The sequence below is a fragment of the Gastrolobium bilobum genome, unplaced genomic scaffold, assembly GCF_033153095.1.
Source record: "Gastrolobium bilobum isolate Gb01-03AN ecotype WA unplaced genomic scaffold, APGP_CSIRO_Gbil_v1 utg62821, whole genome shotgun sequence".
Lineage (NCBI taxonomy): Eukaryota > Viridiplantae > Streptophyta > Magnoliopsida > Fabales > Fabaceae > Gastrolobium > Gastrolobium bilobum.
The window spans coordinates 15044-26024 of NW_026898851.1; the positions used below are offsets into that span (position 1 = coordinate 15044).

The 10981-nt window shown below is 32.3% G+C and overlaps 1 pseudogene; it reads right to left on the reverse strand.

Annotated features, from left to right (window-relative positions):
• Nucleotides 1–8844: 8844 nt before the first annotated feature.
• On the reverse strand, nt 8845–10539 carry LOC133284723 (uncharacterized; annotated as a pseudogene).
• Nucleotides 10540–10981: the final 442 nt, after the last annotated feature.

Below are 10981 nucleotides of genomic sequence, written 5' to 3' on the forward strand. Positions count from 1 at the left end.
TGGAAGTGTAAGGGTGAGGGAGGTTCAATTCTATTTTGAACAATTTTGTGAAAGAGTTTGTGTAATTGACATTAGACTAGAGGATCCCAGATGTGTCATAAATGAGGATGCTTGGGCGCCCTGTGTGGTGGGACAGGGATTCGTTCTTTATTGATTAATGCTACTTGTGTCACAACTTATTGTGTTATTATTATTACTATTATTATTATTGTTACATAAATATGAGTTTCTTGCTTTGGACCTACAAACGCGTGAAATTATTATAAGAGATATTAATGGTGTTATCTCTGTTCCAAAATTGAAAATGTAATAAATATTACACTAAAATTTGGATGAGTTTACTTTTCCTTCTTTATTACTACTCCGATTCATCTCTTCTCTCTCTGTTTTGGGTTAAAAATTTTAAGTAACATTATGTGGGGGTTCAACTGAAAGACCACTTTAATCTTATTGTTCTGTTCTTTTTGTTAGGAAGGTGTGGCCTACAGCTTCGATGGTTTGGAAAGAACCAGATAGTTACCCTACAAAACGGGCCGGGGAAGAAAAGCTGGGACAGTTATCATAATTAAGATATAATAAACTAAGGGAAAAAAATATATAATGTTACTTTAGATAATTTTGTCTAATAATGTTCTCCGAAATAATGTTATTTAGGGTTGAAAAATTAAAAAATTAGAATGATAAAAACTATTATAACCCTAAAATAAATTAAAATTATAAATACACCATGATTTCCGCCTAAAACGATGTCATTTCGATAAACATTAGATAAAATTATCTAAAGTAACTTTACAAAAAAATAACTCATAAACTAATATAAATATATATTGGAATTGAATCAATTTATATAGGTATAAAAATAAAAAAATGTTACATCTAACTGTTCACATATCTTAGAAATTAGAATCATTAAATGGAAATTAGATTGAGAGTATAACTTATGTTAAATAATCATGTCCCATGTATAACTATTATTACTTCTTAGCAATGGCGGACGCAAGTTAGTGCAAGTGACTGCACTTGCAGACACAAAGTTGGGAAAAAAAAAATTCACATGAGATGGGTGCTTCAAGTTAAGTAAAAAAAAAAAAAATTAAAGGAAAAAGATAAAAATATGTTCAACCCCTATAATTAAAAGCTTAAAGCTTAAACTCAAGCCTATTGCTTTGTCTCTTTTTTTTATATATAAATCTTATTAGCTCCAAATCGTAATAAACATCAACATTTTTGAAATTCAATCTTCATCAAGTGGAGGAGAATCTTACGGGACTTTGCACTTTTTTGAGAAACAAAAGTGGCCAACTTTGGATCAAATAAAAATTAACAAAAGTGAGTTTTTGATCGATTAACTCTTATAATTACACTATATTTTACAAATGTCTTTTTGTAGTGTTTATTTTTTTTTAAAATTATCATTATCTATTATTTCCTTAAAACTTTGGTTGATTCACCATAGTTTTACTTTTGAAGTGGAAGCAAAAATTGAATCATGATCATGATCTTTAAAATAAAAAATAAAAAAATTGTGCAGACATAAAAAAAATATACTGAGTCCGCCACTGCTTCTTAGTATACACCAGGAGCCAAGGCTGGAAACTCACGTTAACCACATAGTTACATAAATTTTACATCGAATAATGCTTATTGTCTAGAGAAACAATTTGTCGATTTAACCTTGTTTTTTTTCAATATATTTTTGTTAAATATGCATTGAAACAGACAATCCTATTCTTTCCAACGTGAATTGTTTACATAAGCCTTTGACAAATGTGTAACCTCATGAATGAAAGCGCACAAATAGGCACTTGACCAGGATGTGTAGTTTCTAAGAAGCGTTGCCTCATACTGGAGATGAAAAATGACTTGTTGATTGCTTCTATATTTGACCATTTCTGATTTGATGTAATTGATTAACACACGACAAGCAATAAAGACTAGATGTCCAATAAATTTTTTTTTTGTTTTTGTTTTTTTATTTTGGGGAAATTTCAACAACGTCAGAATAAACCAATATGAATACTGTCAAATAGATACAGAGGTGAGTGTTTACCAGCAACTTACGAGATTTGCTTTCAGTAGCTTTGGAATTTCGATTATTAAATTTCTAAAGGTGAAAGGATCACATCTGACGGGGCAAAGATTCGAAAAGCAAGTAAAAGCTAAAAGCATATGAGCCAAGAAGACATCATGTAAAACACGGAGAAAGAATTAGAAGCCAGATGCCAATTTGCGCCTTCCGGATCCGATGTCTTCGCATATTCGTTTTTCTTTTTGCCATGTTTCCAAATATGTATTCCCAGTTCATAAGCACAAATATACGCTTCATGTCACACATTATGTTCAAAACATATGCTTTCCTTGCAGCATGTTAAAACATTTTTTCCACATATATAGACACACACTATAATAGATCAATGATATGTGTATATGAATAACATATATTATTCGGTTTGAAGTGTAGACCGGAAATGTGCAACCCAATGAAAGGATTGAGTATTGTTGTCTAGGTCGACTTAGAGGTTGGGGTGCAAATGAACTAGATCATGTTAGACTTTAACTTAAATATATTATATATATATATATATATATATATATATATATATATATATATGAGAGGTTATAATTACTATATTTTTTTCTTACTGTTAAATTTTAACTGTTGATTTTCGTCAATCTAACGGTTACAATATATTGGATCGCACTTATTAATTAATTATTAATTTTTAAAAAATTATAACTGTTAGATTGATGGAAATCAACGGTTAAGATTTGATAGTAAGAGGTAGTAAGAAAAAAGATAGTAAATATATATATATATATATATATATATATATATATATATATATATATTGATATGAGAAAAGTTATACTTACAACCTTTTTTTTTACAACCTCTTGCCATCATATATCATAACTGTTGATAATCCCCAATCAACGGTTGTCATTTATTATGAATTAATAATTAATTAATGAGTTTAATTTGCAAAAATCATAATCGTTGATTGGCGAAAATTAACGGTTATGATATATGATTGTAAGAGGTTGTAAAAAAAAGATTGTAACTATAACCTCTCCCTATTGATATTGTTTATTATGATGTTTGAGGCCCCGTTCCTATTGAGTCAATTGATGGTTGTAGATTGTTTGTTATGTTTATTGATCACAAGTCGAGATGTATGTGATTCTATTTGATGCATAATAAATTCGAGGTCTGTCAAATGAAAGTACTTCGCAATAATAATGATACTGAGTATGTTAACAATTTCCATCCTATTTTATTTTTTAAAAGTATGGGTATTGTCTATTAGCTTTCTTGTGTAGGCACCCCAGCGAAGGAAGGAAAAATAGCCATCTCCTCGTCCTTACTACCAACTTACAGTTTGAAACATAAGCTAGAAATTGCAACGTACAAAGCAAAACGGTAAGTATAAAATTTAAGCTAGAAATAGCATGTAGGTTGTCTTATTGCATATGTCAGATTCCATGAATTTCTATTAGAACCAACTTACAAAGCAGAAAAGGATGAGAAATCAATTTTAATAATTAGTAAAAAGAGACAAGTCCTTATGGAATCAGTTTGAGATTAGTTATAAAGTCAGACATAGATTTGGCCAACCATTCAATCAGCAACATTACCATAAGGTATGAACTAGAACATCATTTATTTAATTAAATTTTTTTAATTTAACTACTACAGCGAGAAGACATCATCCACCCTAGTATGGGTCGGTCACCTATCCAAATATCCATCATTATTTAATTGTCAAATACCTAATCATTCAAAGTATAGGAAAGTTATTTTATTTTCGGTTTCGAATCACTTCTTATCATGATTGATATTGATGAAAGTTTTATTCATTGGGGGTCATCAACTATGTCTTATGTATCAGGTATGAGAGGGCAAACGAATACTGGCACCTGATTTTCCATTTTCACGTGTCCTGCTCCTGCATCATCTATGTGGAATTTCTCTAGTTGTTCTATGCGAGATATTCCCATATTTTTTTATTTTATAAATTTTTTGTTTACAAACTATATTAAATATGACCTATGACCGGTCATACTTCAACCAAGAGTGTATAACCAGTCATACTTAGTGTAATTTGTAAAAAAAAAAATTATAAATGGATCATTTCTCATTTTTTATCTGCAATATCAGTCTTGTATCTTTAATGTGTGGGATGAGCTCAGTACGATCACCGCTTTAAGTTGATATTACTTTTAAAATATACTTTAATGAGATAATTTTTTATTTAAAATACATTAAAATGGTAAAAAAAATCTAATAAAAGTTTATCATAATTTCTTGATTAAATCTAGGGAGAGATTATACTTATTACATTTTTTTCTTACTATCTCTTACTGTTAAATCGTAACTGTTGATTTCTATTAATTTAAAGACTATAAATTATTAAGAATTAATAAATAAATACACCCCAATAAATTATAACCGTTAGATTAGTGGAAATCAATGATTAAAATTTGATAGTAAGAAGTAGTAAGAGAAAAAGATAATAAGTATAACTTTTCCCTCAAACCTAAGGAGTAAAATAAGAAGTTATTTTTTTATCTTTGTCTCCAAATTATATGATTAATTATAATTTGAGTGAACTTAGTAACTCAATAAGCATTTACTCTTATATATATATATATATATATATATATATATATATATATATATATATAAAAGTATTTACTTCTTCTTTTTTGAGTAAATACCTTTTTAGTCTCTGGCAATATCCACGGAGCCCTTTTCAGTCCCTAGCAATAAAAAAAGGACAAATTGGTCCCTGAAATAACAAAAAAGAGGCTACGTTCATCTTTCCGTTAACTCCCACCTAACGGCCCAACTAACGGTGCACAGTTGGCACGTTAGTTTGCTGACGCGGCTTGGATGTGGGACACCGTGGAAGACGAGACGACGACGTTTTGGTCCCTGTCAAAACCACGAGGGTCATTTTGGTCCCTGTCAAAATGCACGAGGACGTTTTTAGTCCCTGACAAAAAGCACGGGGCCCTTATTGGTCCATAACCAGAGAAAAATAGGCACATGACTTCATTGCTTTTCTATGCAGTCCAATTTTGCAAAACAGAAGTGCATTACATCAGAAACAGGAGTGCAATCCATTTGTTCATCACAAAGTAATTAAACTAAATTTCATCACAAAGTAAAATACTCATTCTTGGCATTTTATTTCAATGAAGTTTATGTTTCTAACTGAAGTTTCGACCTTATTAATGATTATTCATTTCTTTTTTAATGCTAATTAAGCTTCCCACTTTGTTAAAAGGGATTCTTGGCTCTTGCAAACAGCTTTTACGATCCCTAGAATACTATGAACTGCTTTAATTCTCTTAGTCTGTATAAGACATAGCGTTATACATTTACAACCAATATCTTCAGTAGTGTAGCATTACAATTATACTATTTATTTTTCTATAAAAGATAATTGCATGATTGTTGATATTTAAATACAGAGAAAAATCAGAGAAGAAGCCAGGTAAATGATTGTTGATAATTGCAATGCATGGCAGTTGACTGGACTGCAGCAGTTGGTAGTTCTCAGCCACATAAAGACAACTTGAGAGGAAGCAGCCACCTCCATCAAATCCACAACAGGCAAATGAGCAATTGAGTAATGAAACAATGAATGCAGCAACCAGTGGCACACGAAGCAGATTATTGGCCTTCATGAGCACACCTGGTTTTAGGCCACCAAGGCCTGCCTCAAGAAATGACCTGCTGCTGTATATGACCTGGGAGTAGTGCATGAGCCAACTGAGAAGAGTTTATTATTATGTGACTGACTTTTATGTATTTGGAGGCATTATTATGTCAATGGTTTTTTTGTAAATTCTGGCCATATTGTATTAGAGACCTTTCTTTTAATTCCTGGCAGTTGGCTTTATTTTGTAATGCACTACTGTACATCCATGTCTTCAAATATAATGATACTCAAATCATGTTCTAGCTATTATGTTTCACAGGGTTGATGAATGTTTAAGTTTACCATTTTTGATGTTTTTTAACTAATATACGTAGTTGTAGTTCTTGTACATCCATGTCTTCTGGTTTAACAAATTGGACTGCATACAAATCCAATTTAATGTTATGTTCCTGTTTTGCAAAATTGGATTGCACTCATGTTTCTGATGTAATGCACTTCTGTTTTGCAAAATTGGACTGCATAGAAAAGCAATGAAGTCATGTGCCTATTTTTCTCTGGTTAGGGACCAATAAGGGCCTCGTGCTTTTTGTCAAGGACTAAAAACGTCCTCGTGCATTTTGACAAGGACCAAAATGGCCCTCGTGGTTTTGACAGGGACCAAAACGTCGTCGTCTCGTCTTTCACGGTGTCCCACATCCAAGCCGCATCAGCAAGCTAACGTGTCAACTGTGCACCGTTAGTTGGGCCGTTAGGTGGGAGTTAACAGAAGGAGGAACATGGCCTTTTTTGTTATTTCAGTAACCAATTTGTCCCTTTTTTATTGCTAGGGACTGAAAAGGGCTTCGTGGATATTGACAGGGACTAAAAAGGGTATTTACTCTCTTTTTTGTGATAAACCACATGTATTCTTCAGGAAGGCAATCCTGTTTGGGATGAGTCCAGGATTACGACTTTAAATCTCTCCTAAAGATAATATTGGGGAGGATCGAACACATACTCTCGCCATCACCTGCTCATCTCCCATAAGCATTTACTCTTTATAATAATAGAAACCTGACAAAGCAACATGAGTATTTTATTGTTAAAATAAAGGGAATAACATCTATCCTTTTAAAGGATATAAATTCATATCTTTTTAGATCCTAACCGTTGATTTCCGTCCATTAACGGTTATAATTTATTGGATTAAAATTATTAATTAATTAATAATAAATTTGGCTCATTAAGTTTGGCCCAATAGATTATAACCGTTGATGGACGGAAATCAACGGTTAAGATCTAAAGGGATATAAACTTATATCCTTTAAAATGATAGATATTTTCCCCTAAAATAAAATATCATACGCAAATAATTAATTCTAAGGTATAACAGTTCAGATCAAACCATTGCAAATTCAAGCAAAATGTTACTAAATAATTGAAATAGTTGAGTGAATACAACAACGTCTAGACTTAGACCAACGGTATAGCTTTATTTCCTTTCTGTTTTTCTGGTTTTTTTTTTTTTTTTTTTTTTTTTTTTTTTTTTTTCTATTTCGCTCTTTCCTTTTCTTGTATTAAAAAAAAAAAAAAAAACAACGTCTAGACTAAGAATATATGTTGATGAACTCACAATCCAACAAATTCCAGACTTAGACCGACAAGTATTAAGTCCTAAACCATAGCCAATGCATGATGTGTTGGCCTACCGGCCTACCCATGTAGTCAACGAAAAAATTTTAGTGCTCAGCCCCACATGATCCGTCCATTGAATGATAACAATTGAATAATTTTTTTTTTATCCTATTCCCTCTCCTCTCTTCTGAGTAGTTATTATATTTTTATTGATTTGGACTATTGAAAAATTGATGCTCTGGAAACACCAAAAATCTTCTTGTAATCAAATCTTACCTTGCTAATTAGGGTTAATGAAATTTTAGGTGCACGAAAGTTAACATAGATTCAATATCTCAAGATTCTCAACGAGGTATTCTAAATTAAAAATAAAAATGTTGTGACATGGCATTCAAGAAAATTTTTCTTTTTTCTTTGACGTGGGAGACCATTTTTTGTTTTTAAAAAACTCATTAAATGAATTTAAATTTTTTTCAGCTGCCTGGATTACCATCATTGGCCCAAGCCCACATTGATAATAGTTACTATCAGCTCATAATAGTGTACAAAATCATTAATGAGTTTCCTAAAATATTTCTAATAGTATCTATTATAAAATATTCAAATAAATCAATTTAAAATTAACATAATAAGTAGGAACCATTTATAGTACTTATCGATTTCCAATTGGGTCTTTTTTTTTCCAATTTCACATCGAATGTTCCGTGCGCTATGCTATTCAATGACCACAGACGCGCACACACAAATCTTCTAATTATAAGGTAAACGATTTCTTGAGTCAACGAAGCTAAATTATTTTCAAGATAGTTCAAAATGATGTTTTGTAACTGAAATCAATGTATTTTTGTAATTCTAATTTATTACAGAGTTATATTAGTCTTTATTAGTATTATAATTTTTAGGAATAAGATATTGTGACACACAAATAATGTTACGCACAATGTTACGACTACATCCTAACCGTTGATTTTCGCCAATCAACAGTTATCATTTTTCAAATCAAATTCATTAATTAATTATTAATTCGCAATAAATGATAACCGTTGATTGGCGGAAATCAACGGTTAGGATGTGGTCGTAACATTGTGCGTAACATTATTTGTGTGTCACAATATCCTATCCCTAATTTTTAAATCTTAAAACCCAAAATGATGTCGTTTGGGCTCGCTGAAAATAACTTTATCTCCGTTGAGTGGAAAAACACTTTTCCCCTATCATAAATGATCAATTATCTATTTTTATTTTCAAATCCCTAAATATAATATTTTTTGGGATAACCCTAAATATAATGATTAAATTAGAGATGTCAAAAAGGATTATGGTATGCAGGGATGGGCATGGGTCGACTTGAACAAGATTTTTTAAAGAACCGAACCGAATTATTTTTAAAAAATGGAACCGGTTCGAAATCGGTTCGACCCGAACCGTTTATGAACTGGTTTCGAACCAGTTTCGAACTAGAACCATTTCCGAACAATTTCCGAACCGGTTTCGAACCATTTCCGAACCGGTTTTAAGGAAGATTTTTTTTCTTTTTCTTTTCATTCTTGGCAATGTTATTTTAAGGTTCTGAACCGGTTTTAGTGTCAGCTACTCCAAATCTAGTCACTAGCAGCCCTTCTCCTATTGGCAGGAGCTGAGTTTTTGATCCACATAAACACCAAGACTTTTTGCAGCTAAATGCATTATATCCCACAACCATTGTGCCATTTTGCTTCCTACCCTCTTGAACTGCTTTGAGAATCTCTTCATTATTCTCAAGGTTACAGTCAATGAGCAAAAAATCTGTTGTCTCATATTGTTCTAACAACAGTTCTTGAGCTTCTCCAACAATGAATTGGACTTGATGAGAAGCAATTCCCAAGGCATTTTTAGAGGCATTTAGTTCTTCATGGCCACCAACAATGCAAATGACTTGGCCACCAGTTTGATGAGCAGCAGCAACCAAGGCTAGTAGTGTGGTGGAATCTGCATCCTTTGTGCATTGTTTCCAGCAGTTATTGCTGATATAAACTCAGCCACATCTGACTTTTTAGCCTTTCGACCCTGAAGAAAAGAACCAAAATAATCAGATAACAAATATTGTTATGTAAAATTTTTGAAGATAGAGAGATTCAAGAAACTGAGTAGAATTTTTTTTGAGATATGTTAGAGACTTAAGAAAAGAACTGATGCCATTGAACTAAGATCTAACTCTATGACATCAACTTTAGCATTGGGAATCTCCTTAAGTATTGCTCCCTTGACATCTTTACCAACAACCATATTTCTAACCCCCATAATCACATGGACTCCACGCAAAGCAAGAACTCGAGCAGTTTCAGTGCCAATACCATTGGTTGTTCCTGTTAATAAAATATCCACCAGGTATAAAAGTATGCAAATAAGAGGCACGTATGATACTAAAAGCCATGCCAAGTTAAAACAAAGACACATGAGCAATAACTATTCACATGATAGTCATCAAATAACTACTATAGATCAACCTGAATCCAGAGATAGTCTTTGAAAAAGCTCACTAACGTGCTTAATTATTAATTCATGTAACCAATCTCAAGTGGGATAAGACTTTTTTTTCCAAATGATAAGACTTGATATTGTTGTTACAATAAAAGCATACAAATTTTGTGAACTTAAAAGCAAAAAAAAAAAAAGCAATGATAAAAGATTATAAAAACCTTGTGACAATATGATTAAACATTATATGTAGTCATTAATCAATTGGGCCAATCATTTTCTCAGGCACCACAAGATTGTCGAAATCTTGTGAGCTCGGTACTCTAAGCTTCAACGCAGCTTCCTACACAATCATTTCAATTTCGATATTTCAGCCAAAATTTATTTGACATTCTCGAACAGCACATAGAAATCATAGGAAACAAAAAGAACAAGGCACCATCACCTTAAGAGTAGTCCCCTCTTGTTTTCAGGAAGAATGAGTTCCCCAAGGCCTTTCAGCACACGCCTTGAATTTATCATACCTGGATGGAGAAGATCTAATGTATTTAACTGCAGCACGGATTCTTAAAATGGAATTATCTATATCTTTCAATCCTTCTTTCACTATTAAGTTCAAAATATGTGCAAAACACCTCATGTGAATACGATCTCCCTTCAAAACCAAGTTGCTCTGAAGGATTAAACTCTTCTTTAGGTTTTGAATCCCAGTATCATTTGATGAAGCATTGGCAACTGTCAAACTAAACACACGATTCAACCCCCAGTCATTCAAGCATGACAAAGAAGTTTTAGCCATAACTTGTCCAGAATGACTTTTGACTTGGCAAAAGTTTAAGATCTTCTTATGCAGTTTCCAATTTTTATCAACAAAGTGTGCAGTCAAACACATATAGCACATGTTTTGACATGATGTCCAAGTGTCCGTGGTGAGGCAAACTCTTGTACAATGCATAGCAAGAAACTTCTTCAACTTCACTTTTTCTGCTTTCCATAATGTCAACACATCATGTGCCACTGTAGTTCGTGAGAAAAGATTAAATTTTGGACTTACAATACTCATAAACTACCAAAAGTCTTCATTCTCAATAAATCGAAAAGGAAGCTCAGTAGCCATTAACATTTTCACAAGTGCATCCCGGGAAACTTATTGGTAAAATCTAGCAACTGTCGACGGGGAGAAACCAGCATGTCCTTCTGTAACTCCAATTGAAGATAAAGCTGATTTTTTCCTTTTGTTT